This window comes from Urocitellus parryii, chromosome 5, assembly GCF_045843805.1.
Source record: "Urocitellus parryii isolate mUroPar1 chromosome 5, mUroPar1.hap1, whole genome shotgun sequence".
Lineage (NCBI taxonomy): Eukaryota > Metazoa > Chordata > Mammalia > Rodentia > Sciuridae > Urocitellus > Urocitellus parryii.
In genome coordinates this window covers 106434932-106457704 of record NC_135535.1, presented here as the reverse complement: position 1 = coordinate 106457704, position 22773 = coordinate 106434932, and the positions used below count along the sequence as shown (strand labels likewise).

General features: G+C 40.9%; 1 pseudogene; it reads right to left on the bottom strand.

Moving 5' to 3' along the window:
• Positions 1–9609: 9609 nt before the first annotated feature.
• LOC144255027 (lamina-associated polypeptide 2, isoforms beta/gamma-like) lies at positions 9610–15230 on the bottom strand (annotated as a pseudogene).
• Between the last annotated feature and the right edge of the window lie 7543 nt (positions 15231–22773).

Below are 22773 nucleotides of genomic sequence, written 5' to 3'. Positions count from 1 at the left end.
TAAGTAACATCATTGGGTGTATTTTTGGTGGGTATATAGTATATTTTGGGAAATGCAGTGGGAATGTTTGCCTATTCAGGATATCATGTATAGTTGTGGGTTTGCTTTTTGTTGTTTTATGGATTTTTGTATTTCCTTGTGTGAGGTCAGGTCTATGACTAATCTTGAGTGGCAATTGAACATGTGTGATTGTGAAGTGTATGTTATTCTCCATTTTGGGAGATGGATAATTTATATCTTTGTGAATATCTGGAAAGGTGTGACTTTGTATATGCAGGTAGTGTGAGATAATAGGACATTTGCATATTTATATGTAGCTATTTGATGCTTGTGGAGATTTACATGTGTATTGAATTTGTAGTTAACTAGCATTCCTTGGGTGTCTGTAGGGTGTTTTAGGAACAGAGTTGTGTGAAGTAAGATTGTTCAGGGGACATGGGTACAAGTATTCCAGGGGTCTGGCAGTTTTGATGAATATCTTCTGGGGGAATGCATTTTAAGTGAGGACTTACTAGTATGTAACTGGGAAGTAAGGCTGTCTGTATCTGATGGAATGCTGGGCTTGTGCATTTATGCCAAAAAGTGGGAATTATGTTTGTACGTATTACAGGAATGTAATATGCTACAAGTATTTCTTAGTATTTGGGGGATGTAGGAGCTGGTTTCCATTTTTAAAAATTATTTTTTTTTTTAAATTTACAAGTGGTTTGATATATATGTATATATATTTTTTAGAGTTTAATTATTTTTTTATTATTGAATTATACTGTAAATCTACATCTATGATTTAATCAGGAAGAAATGCTTTGTGTTTACAACAAGGACACATTTACTCTAGTGGAATAAACAAACACAGACAAAAGACCAAATACATGTTTGTTTTTTTAAAAAAGAGTACACATTTTACCCAGTCCTTTTGCTATTTTGTACCATACTTTTCCTATTAGAGAACTGATCTTACATAAATGTCAAGTCTGATTTATCTCCTCACATTTTTAAACATTAAATGGAGTTCCTCACAATTTCTAATTATAACCAAACAACTGAAAACAATATGGGAACAAAGTCTGAAAACAAACAAACAAACAAAAATAGTGTAGATGGATATTACCTGATAGTTGAAAAGCTGAGTAAAACATGCCTCCTCTGTGGCTCATCTCAAAGCAACATTTTAATTCAAAGAGGAAAGCTTTTCAGATCTATGAGTGCCTCTGCAGAATCAGACCTATAAGTGTGTCTGGTCTGAATTGCAGAAGTTGAGTAAAAATGTCTACAAAATACCTAAAATCTAAAAATCAGAATAGTGCTAGTTCAAACAAAAAGTTTGGTGGTCTAAATACACCTTCAATTTCTTCCTTTGTTAAAATTATCTTTTATTTTGGATGGTATTTTAAAAATAACTTATGTTTTTAGTGTGCTTTATAGTCAATGACGATAAAGTTGCAAGTCAAATGATTAAGTTTAAAGTTTTTATGTTTTACCTGATTCTACTGAAATTTCTTTCCATCACCTACAATTTTATGCAACCAAGTTATACATTGGGAATGTTTGTGTATATGTGTTAGTGTGTGGGAGGTATGTATTAGTTATGTATTAGTCATATTAGTCATTAGCCTTCAGACTCCCTTGGTCTTTTTTTTTTTTTTTTTAAGAGAGAGAGTGAGAGAGAGAGAGAGAATTTTTTAAAATTTATTTATTTTTTTTAGTTCTCGGCGGACACAACATCTTCGTTGCACAACATCGTCGTTGCACAACATCTTCGCTGAGGATCGAACCCGGGCCGCACGCATGCCAGGTGAGCATGCATGCGGCCCGGGTTTTTTTTTAAGAGAGAGAGTGAGAGAGAGAGAGAGAATTTTTTAAAATTTATTTATTTTTTTTTTAGTTCTCGTCGTTGCACAACATCGTCGTTGCACAACATCGTCGTTGCACAACCTCGTCGTTATACGGTGAGGATATACGCTGAGGATCGAACCCGGGCCGCACGCATGCCAGGTGAGCATGCATGCGGCCCGGGTTTTTTTTTAAGAGAGAGAGTGAGAGAGAGAGAGAGAATTTTTTAAAATTTATTTATTTTTTTTTTAGTTCTCGTCGTTGCACAACATCGTCGTTGCACAACATCGTCGTTATACGGTGCTGAGGATCGAACCCGGGCCGCACGCATGCCAGGTGAGCGCACTACCGCTGAGCCACATCCCCAGCCCCCCTTGGGATTCTTCTTGTGGGCAGCTCTGGGCTTCCAGTCCGCCCGGCACCCTTCGCGCATGCGCAAGCCCTTGGCTGGAGGCGCTTTGGCGCTCGCGGGCAGCCACCCCAGGGCTCCAGTGTCAGTTGGGGCTCTGGCGTCTGTTAGGGCTCCAGCAGGGCAAGGCGCAGGCGCGATCGCTGACGGCAGGTTCCCAACGGCCGGCCGGGCTCCCATGGCGGCATCCAGACTCAGTCCCATAGGCCCGGAGGTACTGGCCTCGCGAACCTCTCCTGTCCCCAGTGTGTCCCTGCCTGGTCCTGTGCTCCCAGGGCAGCCCAGGAGCCTGCCTTGCCTCCCCTAGGACGCGGACCATCAGCACCAGACCCAGAAGTGAGGGGTGTGTTGTCCAGTGCGGCGTGGAGGCGTCGTCCATCCATGTCCTTTGCAGCCTGTGCGGTGCTTGAGAAGCAGGGTCCCAGTCAGCAGGTCTTCGACTTGGCTCCTGTCGATGTCAGACGAAGTGGTGATGATCAACTTCTTGTTCCCTGTGAAATCTGTGAATGTTGGGGACACTGTCAGCTGGCACCTGGGTTGTTAGCTGAAGGATGCTCTTTTCCTGTGATCTTAGCGACTTTGCACAAGGGAATATACTGAGCCGAGTTTGCTGAGTGGCATGTGGTCACACCTTGACTGACGTGCTGTCGTAGGTTGGCTGTTGGTGCGAGCCTCTAGACAGAGCACCTGAATGATGATGGGAGAACTGTGTGACCACAAGTATTGTGCAATAAATAGAGTCATGTTTTATTATTATTAAATTTTGTGGTACTCATCTTTTACATGAGTAAAGTTATGTGTTCTTTTTTGTAAATGTTCATTGGCACTGGGGTGTCAGAGTTTGGTTTTGGGGATGCTAATACGTTTTGATTTTGCCTTTGCCTACTGTGTAAGAATTGTGGGGTGCATGGTTGCACTGACTATGTTGCAGACTTTTTTCCTTCTTGGGGATTGTGGAAATTTAGAGGCCATGAATTTTTGGTTGCATGTCCATTTTGAAGATGGTATTCCTAATGTGTTATTTGCATTCATAGTTTTGGGTTAGTTATGTTTCAAGTTGGCTGGTGAGAATATGAGATTTGTATGTGTCTGGATGGATTATTGAAAGAAAGTTGTATCTCTAATGAGAGAGTAGGACTGGTTACGTTTGGAGGGTGTGGGAAATAATACATATAAACTCAGGGAGTTTGGTGTAGGTGTTTGTATTTTGGCTTTGGAGTATTTCACCTGTGGTTCTCTGCAGTCCCCCCTCCCCCTAATGCTGCAATTTTTGTTTGTATGTATCATGGGTTATTTGGAAAAGATATCTGTATGTGCATGTGCATATGGGCAATGTTAAGTAACATCATTGGGTGTATTTTTGGTGGGTATATAGTATATTTTGGGAAATGCAGTGGGAATGTTTGCCTATTCAGGATATCATGTATAGTTGTGGGTTTGCTTTTTGTTGTTTTATGGATTTTTGTATTTCCTTGTGTGAGGTCAGGTCTATGACTAATCTTGAGTGGCAATTGAACATGTGTGATTGTGAAGTGTATGTTATTCTCCATTTTGGGAGATGGATAATTTATATCTTTGTGAATATCTGGAAAGGTGTGACTTTGTATATGCAGGTAGTGTGAGATAATAGGACATTTGCATATTTATATGTAGCTATTTGATGCTTGTGGAGATTTACATGTGTATTGAATTTGTAGTTAACTAGCATTCCTTGGGTGTCTGTAGGGTGTTTTAGGAACAGAGTTGTGTGAAGTAAGATTGTTCAGGGGACATGGGTACAAGTATTCCAGGGGTCTGGCAGTTTTGATGAATATCTTCTGGGGGAATGCATTTTAAGTGAGGACTTACTAGTATGTAACTGGGAAGTAAGGCTGTCTGTATCTGATGGAATGCTGGGCTTGTGCATTTATGCCAAAAAGTGGGAATTATGTTTGTACGTATTACAGGAATGTAATATGCTACAAGTATTTCTTAGTATTTGGGGGATGTAGGAGCTGGTTTCCATTTTTAAAAATTATTTTTTTTTTTAAATTTACAAGTGGTTTGATATATATGTATATATATTTTTTAGAGTTTAATTATTTTTTTATTATTGAATTATACTGTAAATCTACATCTATGATTTAATCAGGAAGAAATGCTTTGTGTTTACAACAAGGACACATTTACTCTAGTGGAATAAACAAACACAGACAAAAGACCAAATACATGTTTGTTTTTTTAAAAAAGAGTACACATTTTACCCAGTCCTTTTGCTATTTTGTACCATACTTTTCCTATTAGAGAACTGATCTTACATAAATGTCAAGTCTGATTTATCTCCTCACATTTTTAAACATTAAATGGAGTTCCTCACAATTTCTAATTATAACCAAACAACTGAAAACAATATGGGAACAAAGTCTGAAAACAAACAAACAAACAAACAAAAATAGTGTAGATGGATATTACCTGATAGTTGAAAAGCTGAGTAAAACATGCCTCCTCTGTGGCTCATCTCAAAGCAACATTTTAATTCAAAGAGGAAAGCTTTTCAGATCTATGAGTGCCTCTGCAGAATCAGACCTATAAGTGTGTCTGGTCTGAATTGCAGAAGTTGAGTAAAAATGTCTACAAAATACCTAAAATCTAAAAATCAGAATAGTGCTAGTTCAAACAAAAAGTTTGGTGGTCTAAATACACCTTCAATTTCTTCCTTTGTTAAAATTATCTTTTATTTTGGATGGTATTTTAAAAATAACTTATGTTTTTAGTGTGCTTTATAGTCAATGACGATAAAGTTGCAAGTCAAATGATTAAGTTTAAAGTTTTTATGTTTTACCTGATTCTACTGAAATTTCTTTCCATCACCTACAATTTTATGCAACCAAGTTATACATTGGGAATGTTTGTGTATATGTGTTAGTGTGTGGGAGGTATGTATTAGTTATGTATTAGTCATATTAGTCATTAGCCTTCAGACTCCCTTGGTCTTTTTTTTTTTTTTTTTTAAGAGAGAGAGTGAGAGAGAGAGAGAGAATTTTTTAAAATTTATTTATTTTTTTTAGTTCTCGGCGGACACAACATCTTCGTTGCACAACATCGTCGTTGCACAACATCTTCGCTGAGGATCGAACCCGGGCCGCACGCATGCCAGGTGAGCATGCATGCGGCCCGGGTTTTTTTTTAAGAGAGAGAGTGAGAGAGAGAGAGAGAATTTTTTAAAATTTATTTATTTTTTTTTTAGTTCTCGTCGTTGCACAACATCGTCGTTGCACAACATCGTCGTTGCACAACCTCGTCGTTATATGGTGCTGAGGATCGAACCCGGGCCGCACGCATGCCAGGTGAGCGCACTACCGCCGAGCCACATCCCCAGCCCCCCTTGGTCTTCTTCTTGTGGGCAGCTCTGGGCTTCCAGTCCGCCCGGCACCCTTCGCGCATGCGCAAGCCCTTGGCTGGAGGCGCTTTGGCGCTCGCGGGCAGCCACCCCAGGGCTCCAGTGTCAGTTGGGGCTCTGGCGTCTGTTAGGGCTCCAGCAGGGCAAGGCGCAGGCGCGATCGCTGACGGCAGGTTCCCAACGGCCGGCCGGGCTCCCATGGCGGCATCCAGACTCAGTCCCATAGGCCCGGAGGTACTGGCCTCGCGAACCTCTCCTGTCCCCAGTGTGTCCCTGCCTGGTCCTGTGCTCCCAGGGCAGCCCAGGAGCCTGCCTTGCCTCCCCTAGGACGCGGACCATCAGCACCAGACCCAGAAGTGAGGGGTGTGTTGTCCAGTGCGGCGTGGAGGCGTCGTCCATCCATGTCCTTTGCAGCCTGTGCGGTGCTTGAGAAGCAGGGTCCCAGTCAGCAGGTCTTCGACTTGGCTCCTGTCGATGTCAGACGAAGTGGTGATGATCAACTTCTTGTTCCCTGTGAAATCTGTGAATGTTGGGGACACTGTCAGCTGGCACCTGGGTTGTTAGCTGAAGGATGCTCTTTTCCTGTGATCTTAGCGACTTTGCACAAGGGAATATACTGAGCCGAGTTTGCTGAGTGGCATGTGGTCACACCTTGACTGACGTGCTGTCGTAGGTTGGCTGTTGGTGCGAGCCTCTAGACAGAGCACCTGAATGATGATGGGAGAACTGTGTGACCACAAGTATTGTGCAATAAATAGAGTCATGTTTTATTATTATTAAATTTTGTGGTACTCATCTTTTACATGAGTAAAGTTATGTGTTCTTTTTTGTAAATGTTCATTGGCACTGGGGTGTCAGAGTTTGGTTTTGGGGATGCTAATACGTTTTGATTTTGCCTTTGCCTACTGTGTAAGAATTGTGGGGTGCATGGTTGCACTGACTATGTTGCAGACTTTTTTCCTTCTTGGGGATTGTGGAAATTTAGAGGCCATGAATTTTTGGTTGCATGTCCATTTTGAAGATGGTATTCCTAATGTGTTATTTGCATTCATAGTTTTGGGTTAGTTATGTTTCAAGTTGGCTGGTGAGAATATGAGATTTGTATGTGTCTGGATGGATTATTGAAAGAAAGTTGTATCTCTAATGAGAGAGTAGGACTGGTTACGTTTGGAGGGTGTGGGAAATAATACATATAAACTCAGGGAGTTTGGTGTAGGTGTTTGTATTTTGGCTTTGGAGTATTTCACCTGTGGTTCTCTGCAGTCCCCCCTCCCCCTAATGCTGCAATTTTTGTTTGTATGTATCATGGGTTATTTGGAAAAGATATCTGTATGTGCATGTGCATATGGGCAATGTTAAGTAACATCATTGGGTGTATTTTTGGTGGGTATATAGTATATTTTGGGAAATGCAGTGGGAATGTTTGCCTATTCAGGATATCATGTATAGTTGTGGGTTTGCTTTTTGTTGTTTTATGGATTTTTGTATTTCCTTGTGTGAGGTCAGGTCTATGACTAATCTTGAGTGGCAATTGAACATGTGTGATTGTGAAGTGTATGTTATTCTCCATTTTGGGAGATGGATAATTTATATCTTTGTGAATATCTGGAAAGGTGTGACTTTGTATATGCAGGTAGTGTGAGATAATAGGACATTTGCATATTTATATGTAGCTATTTGATGCTTGTGGAGATTTACATGTGTATTGAATTTGTAGTTAACTAGCATTCCTTGGGTGTCTGTAGGGTGTTTTAGGAACAGAGTTGTGTGAAGTAAGATTGTTCAGGGGACATGGGTACAAGTATTCCAGGGGTCTGGCAGTTTTGATGAATATCTTCTGGGGGAATGCATTTTAAGTGAGGACTTACTAGTATGTAACTGGGAAGTAAGGCTGTCTGTATCTGATGGAATGCTGGGCTTGTGCATTTATGCCAAAAAGTGGGAATTATGTTTGTACGTATTACAGGAATGTAATATGCTACAAGTATTTCTTAGTATTTGGGGGATGTAGGAGCTGGTTTCCATTTTTAAAAATTATTTTTTTTTTTAAATTTACAAGTGGTTTGATATATATGTATATATATTTTTTAGAGTTTAATTATTTTTTTATTATTGAATTATACTGTAAATCTACATCTATGATTTAATCAGGAAGAAATGCTTTGTGTTTACAACAAGGACACATTTACTCTAGTGGAATAAACAAACACAGACAAAAGACCAAATACATGTTTGTTTTTTTAAAAAAGAGTACACATTTTACCCAGTCCTTTTGCTATTTTGTACCATACTTTTCCTATTAGAGAACTGATCTTACATAAATGTCAAGTCTGATTTATCTCCTCACATTTTTAAACATTAAATGGAGTTCCTCACAATTTCTAATTATAACCAAACAACTGAAAACAATATGGGAACAAAGTCTGAAAACAAACAAACAAACAAAAATAGTGTAGATGGATATTACCTGATAGTTGAAAAGCTGAGTAAAACATGCCTCCTCTGTGGCTCATCTCAAAGCAACATTTTAATTCAAAGAGGAAAGCTTTTCAGATCTATGAGTGCCTCTGCAGAATCAGACCTATAAGTGTGTCTGGTCTGAATTGCAGAAGTTGAGTAAAAATGTCTACAAAATACCTAAAATCTAAAAATCAGAATAGTGCTAGTTCAAACAAAAAGTTTGGTGGTCTAAATACACCTTCAATTTCTTCCTTTGTTAAAATTATCTTTTATTTTGGATGGTATTTTAAAAATAACTTATGTTTTTAGTGTGCTTTATAGTCAATGACGATAAAGTTGCAAGTCAAATGATTAAGTTTAAAGTTTTTGTTTTACCTGATTCTACTGAAATTTCTTTCCATCACCTACAATTTTATGCAACCAAGTTATACATGAGGTAAGTTTTAGCTAAAAAGTTAAAATAAATCAACCACAAATATCAAGCTAACCATATTTCAAGAGAATACAAAAATCTTAATGCCCACTTTGCACCGAAAGTTTACAAGTTCAGCTACTACTTGTATGTAGTTTAAAAGCAAATACTTTTTTACTTTTTAATTATACCATAGCTGGAAATATAGGGGGGAACTAAAACACTTGGCAAAAGTTTGTTTTTGGTAATAGAAGACAAGGCAACAAAGAATCCATATGGAACAACACAGTATTTAAATTTCTGACTTTTAAACAAAACACATACACACACTTACTTTTCTTAAAAAAAAATTCTGGTAGTAAATTGGATTGACAGAATCTTCAGTTGTAAATAAAAATTATAAATTTCCAATTTTAGCCTTCTAGCTAGCTAACATGTACAGCCAGCTAGTTCTCTAAAACAAGTATTATGTCACCCTAAAAGATCCCTGCTAAAAATCAATTATATTTAAATGGGTCTTACTGAAAGAGGACATTCATGATATTAGACATCTTTTAAAAAAGTGAGTATGATAGGGCTACAATAGCAACATTACTATTAATAAGTTACAGAAGAGATTATTGCTGTTCTTTCCCTCATAAACACTGTCAAACTGTTTGTTACAAAAGTACAACCAACTTACTTTCTCTTACCAAATTTCAATGTTCCACCTCTGTAAAATTTTATTCAGCAGAGAATAATTCTTAATCTTTTCTGTAAGAATTCCAAGTATTTAAATGTGTGATTTCACATTATACTACCATGTTTTGCCCTTCTTGTTTTCCAAATACACAAAACAATATATTTTCCCAAAAATGAAATAAGATGTCCACATTAAAAAAATAAAGCCTACAAAAAGTTCCAGAGCTAAAAAAGATTATCCATATGGCACAAAGTGATCTCCCACTACTCCAAGTCCAAAACATTTAAATGAAGTTCATTCAGATATCGTTTGCTTTTCCATGGAATATTAAATTTGAAGTGAAATCACATTATTTTTAGTTCTCCAGTCAACAAATATACACAAATGTTTTTCTAGTTATTAAAAATAGGAGACCAATTTGAATGTGCCAAAGTGATATAATTCAGGTGGATTTTCTATTTTCATCACGAAGAAAACGAGAGAAAGGATTTCCTTGGTTGGTTTCCATAGCTTGATAAACCAAAAACAAAAAAAAACTGCCACAACAACAAACAGCAAAATTTTTATCCATACGGGAATGGAACGTCCCTTTTTTTGTCTTTTCTGATTTGACATCTGCCAAAGGAACATACTTAGGAACATATTTAGATGAGAAAGATTCCTCCATCCTGAAATCACCGAGTTCTAATGGCCGGCCTGCAGCCACTTTGATTGGTCTGCGGCAACTAGCACTAATTCCTGTTGGTGTAGATGCTTCATAGGGGAACATTTCCTTAAGAATATCTCTTTCTACTCTTCTTTCCTCTATTTTTTCTCCCACTTCAGCTCTCGTCAATGGTTTCTTTGGTGTTCTTCTGGGTATGTCTGAGAATTCAGCAATTGGCAGAATAGAAGTTGCATGCTTGAAATTTCCAGTCAACCTATTGACAACTAAGGATTCGTTGCTTGAAGCCATTATAGTTTCAGCTATGGGAGTACTCTCTGAAATTACTGCACCATCTATACGAAAATGTTGTGAAGTTTCCACCCTTTTCCTTGGAGTTCTTCTTGTCCCTCTTGGAGATTCCCTAGTTAATGCCTGCAGAGGTCCGCCTTTGGAAGATCCATTTGTCCATTCCGTCTCAGTTACTCCAGCTTGTGAATAGCTCTGGTTGTGCTCAAGTCTTCTTTGCTTGAGTGTTACTGGAGACTTTGCTCTGCCCTTTAGTGGTTCTCTCTTCTCAAGCTTGAGCTCTATTTTAGAGTCTTCTTCATTGTCACTGTATCTGTCAGAGTCATTACTTCCATTCTGCCTAGTATTTTCTGCTGATGAGGAAACTGTTGGTAGAGGAGTAGAAGATCTTGATTCTGGTCCTTGTTCTCTCAGTTTCAATAGCTTTTTCTCATACAGCTTCCTGGTTGTTCCCACAATAGGACCAGGATTCACCCCATATTTCACAAACTGATCCAGAAGTTCTTCATGAGAGAGCTCTGTTAAATCTAGATCATCCTTATCTTCTAGTCTGGGATTATCAGTTTTCTTTGTTGCTTTCCTGCCAACGGTAGCGTGGCTGCAGCCTGCAGTGGAGGGCCCGGAGCTGAGCACTGGGTTGGGCTCGTGCTCCTCGTTGCTGGAGAAGTCCAGGGGCCCCTTGCTGTTGGCGCCCACGGCATGCGGCGGCTGGTTGCGTGCAGTGAGGTGCTGCAGGTAGAGCTGCACATACACGTCTTTGCACTGCTCACCGGCCTGCCGGGAGAGTCACATTGTTGGCGACCAGTTCACTCTTCAACTTGTCTTCCGTCAGGACCAAGGGGTCTTCCAGGAATGAATGATTGTGTATCAATATAGATTTCCTATATATTTTCAGGTATCAGTTCAATCCATTATGTAAATTGGAACCAGTTATATTATTTATTCAGAGTATGGTCTATTCATGCATTATCTCTATATCAATAGACACAGGGTACACCTATTGGTGCGCCCAAATACTAATCAATACGTCTTCAAGATATTGCTCCAGAAATGGTGGAAGAAATACTCATGTCACCTGATCTACATATACATTTTATCACTGTGATATTCTGGACACATAATGCAAAGTTCACACTTATGATTGTGAGGTGGCTGACATGGCAGATACATATTGTGAGAAGAGATCACTCCTCCTAAATGCTGTTGGAACTGAAAATTCAACCTATGGGTGAGCTTTCTACTTGAACAACATGATACATAAATCCATGTTCAGTAAATTAAATATTTTTGAATCTGTGGATGATATATATTTCATGATGAATTTTGATTGGCATATATATTTCTACATTTTAAAGTCTCTGTGTGTTGGTATTGTTTGAATGTATATACACACACACACACACACATACACACACACACACACTCACCCACTCTCTCCAGATTTTTCAAAGTATGAATTATATGTGTCTTTTATACACTCCCTAAATTCATTCATGTTCATGTATGTGGATCTATAATCATCTTTTCAAAAGATTATTCTCAGAAATATTCATCCACCTGAAATACACATTTGTTTCCTAGTGAATGGTGCTTAGAAATCTAATATTTCTACTGTAACTGACCGAGTTTGGCATCAATGCAAGTAGATTCCTATGATACATGATGTGTATTTTGACGTTTCTTTTTTTTCGACACTGCTACATCACTATTTCTTCAGTTGATGCACATCATAGGATATATATTTCATCCACAAGTTCACAAATTTCCAGACATTTGGTTCACTTTCAATCACTTCCTCCTTCAGTACACATGTACTCGTGTATATTTCTGGACTGGTCTTTTCATGAGACTTCTTTCCAAACACATTATTTTCGATTTCCATAATCCCTTTTCAAGCAAATCTCACACAGCCTTCATGGTAAACCATAACCCTAATATTACCATTAGGTATATAACTGCTTGGAATGTATGATTGTGTATCAATATTAGATTTCCTATATATTTTCAGGTATCAGTTCAATCCATTATGTAAATTGGAACCAGTTATATTATTTATTCACAGTATGGTTTATTCATGCATTTTCTCTATATTCATAGACACAGGGTACACCTATTGGTGCCCCCAAATACTAATCAATACGTCTTCAAGATATTGCTCCCAGAAATGGTGGAAGACATACTCAGGTCACCTGATCTACATATACATTTTATCACAGTGATATTCTGGACACATAATGCAAAGTTCACACTTATGATTGTACCAAAGTCTAAATGGAAAGTGAGCATGGATTACTAAAAACATCCTTGTCCAGGTGCCTAATGCTCTCAAATGTCAATCCTATTGGTGACTACACAGTTGCTTCGTCCTAAGATTACATATTCAACCTCAACCCTGTTGAAAATATCTAATCCTATCACTCACTTTATACTTTGACTGATTTCACAATGTCTCTATTGATATCTGCTTTCCTACATAATTTCCCACATTCATTATTGTGACTGACTCTTCACAGGTGCTGACATTTACATCTACTCTCTAACTGACACCTTACTGCTAAAGAAATTTTGGTCCAAATGTTATACTCACTCTTCTTCCTAAACCTACTGACTATCTTCCTAATCCTACCTGCTATCCCTTTTTGACTGGATGTTCTCTTCCACATTCAATCATCCAAGGTACAAGGTCTTATGCCATTGTATATCAATTTATCTGAGACATCTGTGCAGAATTTAATTCAAAGCTAAGTAGCCCAGTCAAGGGCCCAATGCCCTTCTGGGCTTCAAAGCTTACTTAGATTTCTGTTTTCATACATATACTTCACCTATATATTATTATAAATATCGCAGGTTCCCAATATCATTCTTCATCCAGTAGAATGTTCCTAACCCAAATCCAACATGTTCTTACCCCTAACCATACACTGTTCCCTCAATCCAACTTTACAGAAGAGCAGGGACAGAGTTGGTCTTACAATAGAAGAATGTAGGGGATCTTCCACCTGCTGAGAACTCAAAGGTCCATGCAGAAATGATCCCTGGAGAAGATGTAGGCAGCTCTGAAGGACATGAGAGATCAAAAGTCATCTTCCATGGCAAACAACCTGGTCAGGATGAAGGGTTGTGTCTGAATGAGCCACACTTTTCTTAATGTAGACAAGATGCACCAAACCAGGTCTGTGTGGAAATCTGTTCCTGGGTGCCTATGGAGGATATATCATTCTAACTTGTGAAAGTGTCACAGGAAGCAGGGGCAGCCTCCATCTCATAGGACCCTTGGAAGCAACTGTTAGGACAATTTGGTTGCCAAGGCAGTGACCTCATTCAGTTCCTGAAGGAAGTGACCTCACCTCACTTCTTTTGTGATGGAACTCTCTGAACTTGGCAACCAGGAAGCCAGGCACCCAGAGCCAGTTTCAGTCCCAGTCCCAGTGGGCTCACTTGTTTGCATTTACCAAGGACAGAGTCAGTCTTTCTTGGTACCTACTGATGTGAGGATGACCAAATGCCAGGAAAGCTCTGAAGAGGGGACTTATCAGAGAAAGCAGGTAGTGAGTGGCTCACGGGTGGCTCCTGACAACTTCATTGAGTAGGACAAGGAGGCCAGATCTGAGACAGGACGGGCCATTTTGGGGGAACATTGTATGGCCCACCAGTCAGAAGACACTCCGGATACTCACAGACCTACTTGGGGAAGGAGGTGCCTTAGTGGGTGTGGTTGTGAGTTTATGGTTTTGTGTCATGTTCTGAGAATAGGTAGGAAAGGCAGTTTGTTTGGTTTGGAGAGGACTGTTTCTAGTAAGTCGTTTGACAAGGCAAGTGTTTCTATGTCTGTGTATCCCACTGTATCCCTGGTTGTAGACATGGGAAAAGAGAATGAATCAATGGATGTGTCCTGTCTAGTAGAAAACTTTCCAGCATTCATCCTTTCCAATTTATGAATGGACTGGGGCTTGCCTTATCTATGGGCAACACCTACTATCTTGCTAAGTTCCCATTTTCTTCCTGAATTCTGGCCACTCTCCAGAATCGGCTCATGGTTTTGTGTCCAAGATATGTACCACCTCCCAGCTCTGTGACATGGCCATGTACTGGATAACTGAAGGGAATGGCAAGCATCTCAGAAAACTCAGATATCAGTGTGACCAGTAAAGTGTCAGTGGAGAAACCCTGCTTTGGGCCTTTTGCTTACCTATTGTTCTGTTGCCCTGACTGTCAGGAAGGTCTTTCCTCAGGCCACCCCTTTGTGAAGCCTGAAGTAAACCATTTTCAAATGGAAATGAAGGGGCATCACCTGTGGCTATTTGCTTAACTCCTGTGCAAAGGGATGTGTGTGAATCAGCATCTTGGCCCTGTGTGAGGCTGTGGCTTAGATTCTCAGCACCTGATGAATTAAAGAAAGATCTCATGTGTTCACCCAAAGCCAAAATGGCAAAAAGAGCAGTCATTGTGGATGAAGTCTCTCACTTTCCTCTGGAAAGTTCCTGACCTCCATCAAGTGAGAATAGGGATCCTTTGGGTCAAATGAGTTCTTCAAAGCCCTGCAGAGGCTAGCCCATAGGTTCTTGGGTTTTCTCATGTCTCCAATTCACACCAAGAATCTATATCCAAAAGTCAGTAGGCCTCAAATTGGAGAAGCAGAGCAGTATTAATGGCAGGCGCATTTGATCACTCCTGGGTCACAGGAAGGGTGTCCAGGCCACCCTGAAATTAGGCAAATGAGGGGCAAGGGAGTTTATTCTAGGCACTGTCTTGGGCTGCCCCCCTCATGGAAAACTCCAGCCAGAGGTTATGATGAGTGTCTATATGGAAGAGGATGAGGGCCATGTGGCAGTGTTTTGGTTTGAATTGTGGTCATTTCTGTGACGGTTGGAAGGGATGACTTGGTCCACCTGGTCTTGAACTCTGGCATGATTCCCCTTAGAGACTGAGTTCTGGAACTGAACTCAGAGAAGTATTGCCATGAATTGTGGTGGGATTTTAGGAGGGCATGCATGAGAGTTGCCCTTGGAAACTGAGATCTAGGCCCAGGGTGGCTTTCCACAGAGCACTGGGAATCTCAGCCAGGATATTACATGATTTTATCCTTAAAGACCTGGCAGCCATAATTGAGAGTCAAAACACACATGGACCTCACATTGTAGACCTCAATGGGCCTGGCTCGATGTGACCTTTTGGCCAGTCTTGTGAAGCCTTGCCTCTGAGTGTTTCTCCAGAGCTTTCATTGAAATGAGCTTCCTCACCATTTAGTGGTTCCTGAATGAATAGAAACCCACAGTGCCTCCAAGTTCATCCTTGAAAAATGGCTTGATAAATACCATGAAATTTTTGAAATTCCCATGACCAGGTGGCACTGGAGAACTTTGGATGTCCTGTTGCTGATCATGAGTGTACCAGACAGTGCCTTGATTGACTGGGTTTCATGAAAATGGTGTAGAACAGAGATGCCAGTAAGTTGGAGCCTGCTGATTAGTGGGCCTAGAGCAGTGGTGTGCTGGTGTGTGCTAAAAAATCTGTGGTGGGGCCATGTGGATCTGCCATTGGGTTCCACATGGCTTGTGACTGACACGGTGCAGCCAGCAGAGTCTTATATGTAAAGGCATCTTGTTATATGGAGAGGTTTCCGGGCAATGTTCAGAATCAGGTTGCTATGGTCAAGGGGGCATGCTCTGTGGGATAGAAGCCTGGTTGGTGCATTCTCCCAAGACCCTGAGTCAGCACACGTGACAGAACTCCCTCCAGCACTGTGTCCCAGTTGAACTCCTTGTATTTCATGAAGCAAATAGGAAACTCCCAGTGAAGCAGTAAGAAACACCAGGAAAAGTGGAGGATGACCAAATGGCCTCACAGTCCACACGGGGAAACACTTAGACCCCAGTTTCCACAGTTTACCTACAAAGAGAGAATTCAGCACTGCTGCCTCATGTTCATTGGAAAATCAGAAACCATGTCCTCCAGGCCACATAGATGCAGACCAAGCTTTGATGGTCTCACTACAAAGGAAGATAAAGCTTCTGACAACAACATATATTTCAAGGGTCCAACCTCAGAGGCAGTTTCCCAAGAAGTCTTTAGGCCAGCAGAGCTCCATGTTTGTGGAGTGTTTACCCTGTCCCTTACTTATGGAAACTCCTCTACCACCTCCAAGGTTGTGAACTCCTGAGCATTTTCCATTGTATATATGTATTCACAGATTTTCAAACTCTCCTCTCCGAATTGTGTCTAACTCTTGGCAAAGGTAATGTCAAGGCATTGTTCTTGATGAGAGTGGGAATATTTTTGTGTAGCACAGAATTGCATACACATTGGATTCATTTTCCTATTTTCCATTCAAAATACTGAATCCCTGACACTAACTCATACCCTCCTAGACTCTGATTACCAATCCTGATATGATGGAGGAAAATAACCCAAACAGAATAGCAATACATGCAGTTCAGAGGAGGCATGGTGTCTAATTGGACTTTCCTTTGGCATTATAAAGGCTAGGTGTTATAAATCTAGTCCAATTTAAGAGAAGTAGTTCTCCATGTGTTTGTAAAGTTAACAAATATGTGAATTCCTGTCTCCCTTTCTCTGTAGCCAATTCAGCACATGTATTTTTACATGCACATATAGAATCCTACCTGGTATCCCACGTAAAATCTTGTGAGGTGGCTGACATGGCAGATACAAATTGTGAGAAGAGATCACTCCTCCTAAAAGCTGTTGGAACTGAAAATTCAACCTATGGGCGAGATTTCTACTAGAACAACATGATACATAAATCCATGTTCAGTAAATTAAATATTTTTGGATCTGTGGATGATATATATTTCATGATGAATTTTGATTGGCATATATATTTCTACTTTTTAAAGTATATGTGTGTTTGTATTGTTTGAATGTATATATATATATATATATATATATATATATATATATATATTTATATATACACACACACACACACTCTCTCTCTCTCCAGATTTTTCAAAGTATGAAATATATGTGTCTTATTATATACTCCCTAAATTCATTCATGTTCATGCATGTGGATTTATAATCATCTTTTCAAAAGATTATTCTCAGAAATATTCATCCACCTGAAATACACATTTGTTTCCTAGTGAATGGTGCTTAGAAATCCTAATATTTCTACAGTAACTGACCGAGTTTAGCATCAATGCAAGTAGATTCCTATGATACATGATGTGTATTTTGATGTTTCATTTTTTTCGACACTGGTACATCACTATTTCTTCAGTTGATGCACATCATAGGATATATATTTCATCCAGAAGTTCACAAATTTCCAGGCATTTGGTTCACTTTCAATCACTTCCTGCTTCAGAACACATGGACTCCTGTATATTTCTGGACTGGTCTTTTCATGAGACTTCTTTCCAAACACATTATTTTCGATTTCCATAATCACTTTTCAAGCAAATCTCACACAGCCTTCATGGTAAACCATAACCCTAATATTACCATTAGATATATAACTGGTTGGAATGAATGATTGTGTATCAATATTAGATTTCCTATGTATTTTCAGGTATCAGTTCAATCCATTATGTAAATTGGAACCAGTTATATTATTTATTCACCGTATGGTCTATTCATGCATTATCTCTATATTCATAGACACAGGGTACACCTATTGGTGTCCCCAAATACTAATCAATACGTCTTCAAGATATTCCTCCCAGAAATGGTGGAAGAAATACTCATGTAAACTGATCTACATATACATTTTATCACAGTGATATTCTGGACACATAATGCAAAGTTCACACTTATGAATGTACCAAAGTCTAAATGGAAAGTGAGCATGGATTACTAAAAACATCCTTGTCCAGGTGCCTGATGCTCTCAAATGTCAATCCTATTGGTGACTCCACAGTTGCTTCGTCCTAAGATTACATATTCAACCTCAACCCTGTTGAAAATATCTAATCCTATCACTCACTTTATACTTTGACTCATTTCCCAATGTCTCTATTGATATCTGCTTTCCTACATAATTTCCCATATTCATTATTGTGACTGACTCTTCACATGTGCTGACATTTACATCCACTCTTGAACTGACACCCTACTGCTAAAGAACATTTGGTCCAAATGTTATACTCACTCTTCTTCCTAAACCTACTGACTATCTTCCTAATCCTACTCGCTATCCCTTTTTGACTGGATGTTCTCTTCCACATTCAATCATCCAAGGTACAAGGTCTTATGCCATTGTATATCAATTTATCTGAGACATCTGTGCGGAATGTAAATCAAAGCTAAGTATCCCAGTCAAGGGCCCAATGCCCTTCTGGGCTTCAAAGCTTACTTAGATTTCTGTTTTCATACATATACTTCACCTATATATTATTATAAATATCGCAGGTTCCCAATACCATTCTTCATCCAGTAGAATGATTCCTAACCCAAATCAAACATGTTCTTACCCCTAACCATACACTGTTCCCTCAATCCAACTTTACAGAAGAGCAGGGACAGAGTTGGTCTTACAATAGAGGAATGTAGGGGATCTTCCACCTGCTGAGAACTCAAAGGTCCATGCAGAAATGATCCCTGGAGAAGATGTAGGCAGCTCTGAAGGACATGAGAGAGCAAAAGTCATCTTCCATGGCAAACAACCTGGTCAGGATGAAGGGATATGTCTGTATGAGCCTCTCTCTTCTTAATGTAGACAAGATGGACCAAACCAGGCCTGTGTGAACAGCTGTTCCTGGGTGCCTATGGAGGATATATCATTCTAACTTGTGAAAGTGTCACAGGAAGCAGGGGCAGCCTCCATCTCATAGGACCCTTGGAAGCAACTGTTAGGACAATTTGGTTGCCAAGGCAGTGACCTCATTCAGTTCCTGAAGAAAGTGACCTCACCTCACTTCCTTGGTGATGGAACTCTCTGAACTTGGCAACCAGGAAGCCAGGCACCCAGAGCCAGTTTCAGTCCCAGTCCAAGTGGGCTGACTTGTTTGCATTTACCAAGGAGAGAGTCAGTCTTTCTTGGTACCTACTGATGTGAGGATGATCAAATGCCAGGAAAGCTCTGAAGAGGGGACTTTTCTGAGAAAGCAGGTAGTGAGTGGCTCACGGGTCGCTCCTGACAACTTCATTGAGTAGGCCAAGGAGGCCAGATCTGAGAGAGGATGGGCCATTTTGGGGGAACATTGTATGGGCCACCAGTTAGAAGACACTCCGGATAGTCACAGACCTACTTGGGGGAAGGAGGTGCCTTAGTGAGTGTGGTTGTGAGTTTTTGGTTTTGTCTCATGTTCTGAGAATAGGTAGGAAAGGCAGTTTGTTTGGTTTGGAGTGGAGTGTTTCTTGTAAGTCGTTTGACAAGGCGAGTGTTTCTATGTCTGTGTATCCCACTGTATCCCTGGTTGTACACATTGGAAAAGAGAATGAATCAATGGATGTGTCCTGTCTAGTAGAAAACTTTCCAGCATTCATCCTTTCCAATTTATGAATGGACTGGGGCTTGCCTTATCTATGGGCAACACCTACTATCTTGCTAAGTTCCTGTTTTCTTCCTGAATTCTGGCCACTCTCCAGAATAGGCTCATGGTTTTGTGTCCAAGATATGTACCACCTCCCAGCTCTGTGACATGGCCATGTACTGGATAACTGAAGGGAATGGCAAGCATCTCAGAATACTCAGATATCAGTGTGACCAGTAAAGTGTCAGTGGAGAAACCCTGCTTTGGGCCTTTTGCTTACCTATTGTTCTGTTGCCCTGAATGTCAGGAAGGTCTTTGCCTCAGGCCACCCCTTTGTGAAGCCTGAACTAAACAGTTTTCAAGTGGAAAAGAACGGGCATCACTTGTGGTTTTTGCTTAATTCCTGTGCAAAGGGATGTGTGTGAATCAGCCTCTTGGCCCTGTGTGAGGCTGTGGCTTAGATTCTCAGCACCTGATGGATTAAGGAAAGATCCCATGTGTGCATCCAAAGCCGAAATGGCAAAAAGAGCAGTCATTGTGGATGAAGTCTCTCTCCTTCCTCTGGAAAGTTGCTGTCCCCCATCAAGTGAGAAAAGGGATCCTTTGGTTCAAATGAGTTCTTCAAAGCCCTACAGAGGCTAGCCCATAGGTTCATGGGTTTTCTCATGTCTCCAATTCACACAAAGAATCTATACCCTACAGTCAGTAGGCCTCAAATTGGAGAAGCAGAGCAGTATAAAGGGCAGGCCTATTTGATCACTCCTGGGTCACAGGAAGGTTGTCCATACCACCCTGACTTTAGGCAAATGAGGGGCAAGGGAGCTTATTCTAGACACTGTCTTGGGCTGCCCCCCTCAATGAAAACCTCCAGCCAGAGGTTATGATGAGTGTCTGTATGGAAGAAGATGAGGGCAATGGGGCAGTGTTTTGGTTTGAATTGTGGTCCTTTGTGTGGCAGTTGGAAGAGATGACTTGGTCCACCTGGTCTTGAACTCTGGCGTGATTCCCCTTAGAGACTGAGTTCTGGAACTGAACTCAGAGAAGTGTTGCCATGAATTATGTTGGGATTTTAGGAGGCCACGCATGAGAGTTGCCCTTGGAAACTGAGATCTAGGCCCAGGGTGGCTTTCCAGAGAGCACTGGGAATCTCAGCCAGGATATCACATGATTTTATTCTTAAAGACCTGGCAGCGGGCGAACCTGCAAGCCACCGGCAGGCGGGTCAGGACCAGCAACCAGCCAAGTGACAGCAGCTACACGCGCCGGCAGTGAACGCAGACCGGACCCACAAGGAGAGGTCCGGCGGACGGCTGAGGGCTAGGCCCGTCCCCTCCCCCAGTGTCTGCAGGTAGGCGGGGGACTGTGAACACCAGCAGAGCGGGCCCAAAGCCTGCTGATGGGCGGAACCGGCCCCTCCCCCAGTGCCGCAAGCGAGGCGAAACTGCAAGCCACCGGCGGGCGGGTCAGCACCAGCAACCAGCCAAGTGACAGCAGCTACACGCGCCGGCAGGGAACGCAGACCGGACCCACAAGGACAGGTCCGGCGGACGGCTGAGGGCTAGGCCCGTCCCCTCCCCCAGTGTCTGCAGGTAGGTGGGGGACTGTGAACACCAGCAGAGCGGGCCCAAAGCCTGCTGAGGGGCGGAACCGGCCCCTCCCCCAGTGCCTGCAACTGAGGCGAACCTGCAACCCATCGGGAGGTTAGGCCCAGCAACCTACGGAGTGACACAGGTGCCCCTGGCGCCTGCTGGGTAGGTGGACCTTTGACCAACCAGCAAAGCCGACCTAGGGCCTGCCAGCATGGTAGACGGATCACACTAATTGGAGGAGGATCACAGCCACTACCTGCCCTGCAAGGGTGATTTTTCAACTATACAAGAGCAATATAAATAAATAGAGGGAAAATATCAAAGGCACAACAATTTCACCAAGCAGAAAGAAACGCCAGCGGTATGAAACGACAAGGAAAGAAAGGACCACAGGCAATGCAGGTCAACTCAACTTTAGAAGAGATAATAGCTGCAACAGATGGAATGTCAGATAGAGAGCTCAGGACATACATGCTTCAGATGATCTGGAGTCTCAAGGAAGACATGAGACAGCAAAATCAGACAATGAAAGATCACATTGACAAACAAATCCAGGAAGTAAAAGATCAATTTCACAGGGAGATAGAGGTAATAAAAAACAAACAAATAGAAATACTAGAAATGCAGGAAACAATAAACCAACTTAAAAACTCAATTGAGAATACTACCAGCAGAGTGGATCACTTAGAAGATAGAACATCAGAGTATTTCAACTTGAAAAGAACATAGATAGCTCAGCAAGTCTACTAAGAAACCATGAGCAGAACATTCAAGAGCTATGGGATAATATCAAAAGACCAAACTTAAGAGTCATTGGGATACAGGAAGGCACAGAGCTCCAAACCAAAGTATTAAGCAATCTATTCAGTGAAATAATACAAGAAAACTTCCCAGACTTGAAGAATGCACAGAATCCCAAATCCTAGAAGCCTACAGGGCGCTGAATGTGCAAAATCATAAGAGATCCACACCTAGACACATTATAATGAAGATGTCCAACATACAGAATAAGGAGAGAATATTAAAAGCTACAAGGGAAAGGAAGCAGATTACATTTAGGGGTAAACCAATCAGGATAACAGCTGATCTCTCAACACAGACTCTAAAAGCTAGACGATCCTGGAATAACATATTTCAAATGCTAAAAGAAAATGGATTCCAACCAAGAATCGGGTATCCCGCGAAATTAAGCTTCAGGATGGAAGATGAAATTAAAACATTCCAAGACAAACAAAAGTTAAAAGAATTTGCAGCTAGAAAACCATCTCTTCAAAAAATCCTTGGCAAAACATTACAGAAAGAGGAAATGGAAAACAACAATGAAAACCAACAGTGGGAGGTAGGACAGTAAAGGGGGGGAAATAATCAAAGAGGAAAACAAATCAGGTTTAATAGCATTAATACACAAACTATGGCTGGAAGAACAAACCATATCTCAATAATAACCCTAAATGTTAATGGCTTAAACTCACCAATTAAGAGACACAGGCTAGTTGAATGGATCAGAAAACAAGACCCAACAATATGCTGCCTGCAGGAGATGCATTTGATAGGAAAAGATATACATAGACTGAAGGTGAAAGGTTGGGAAAAATCATATCACTCATATGGACTGCGGAA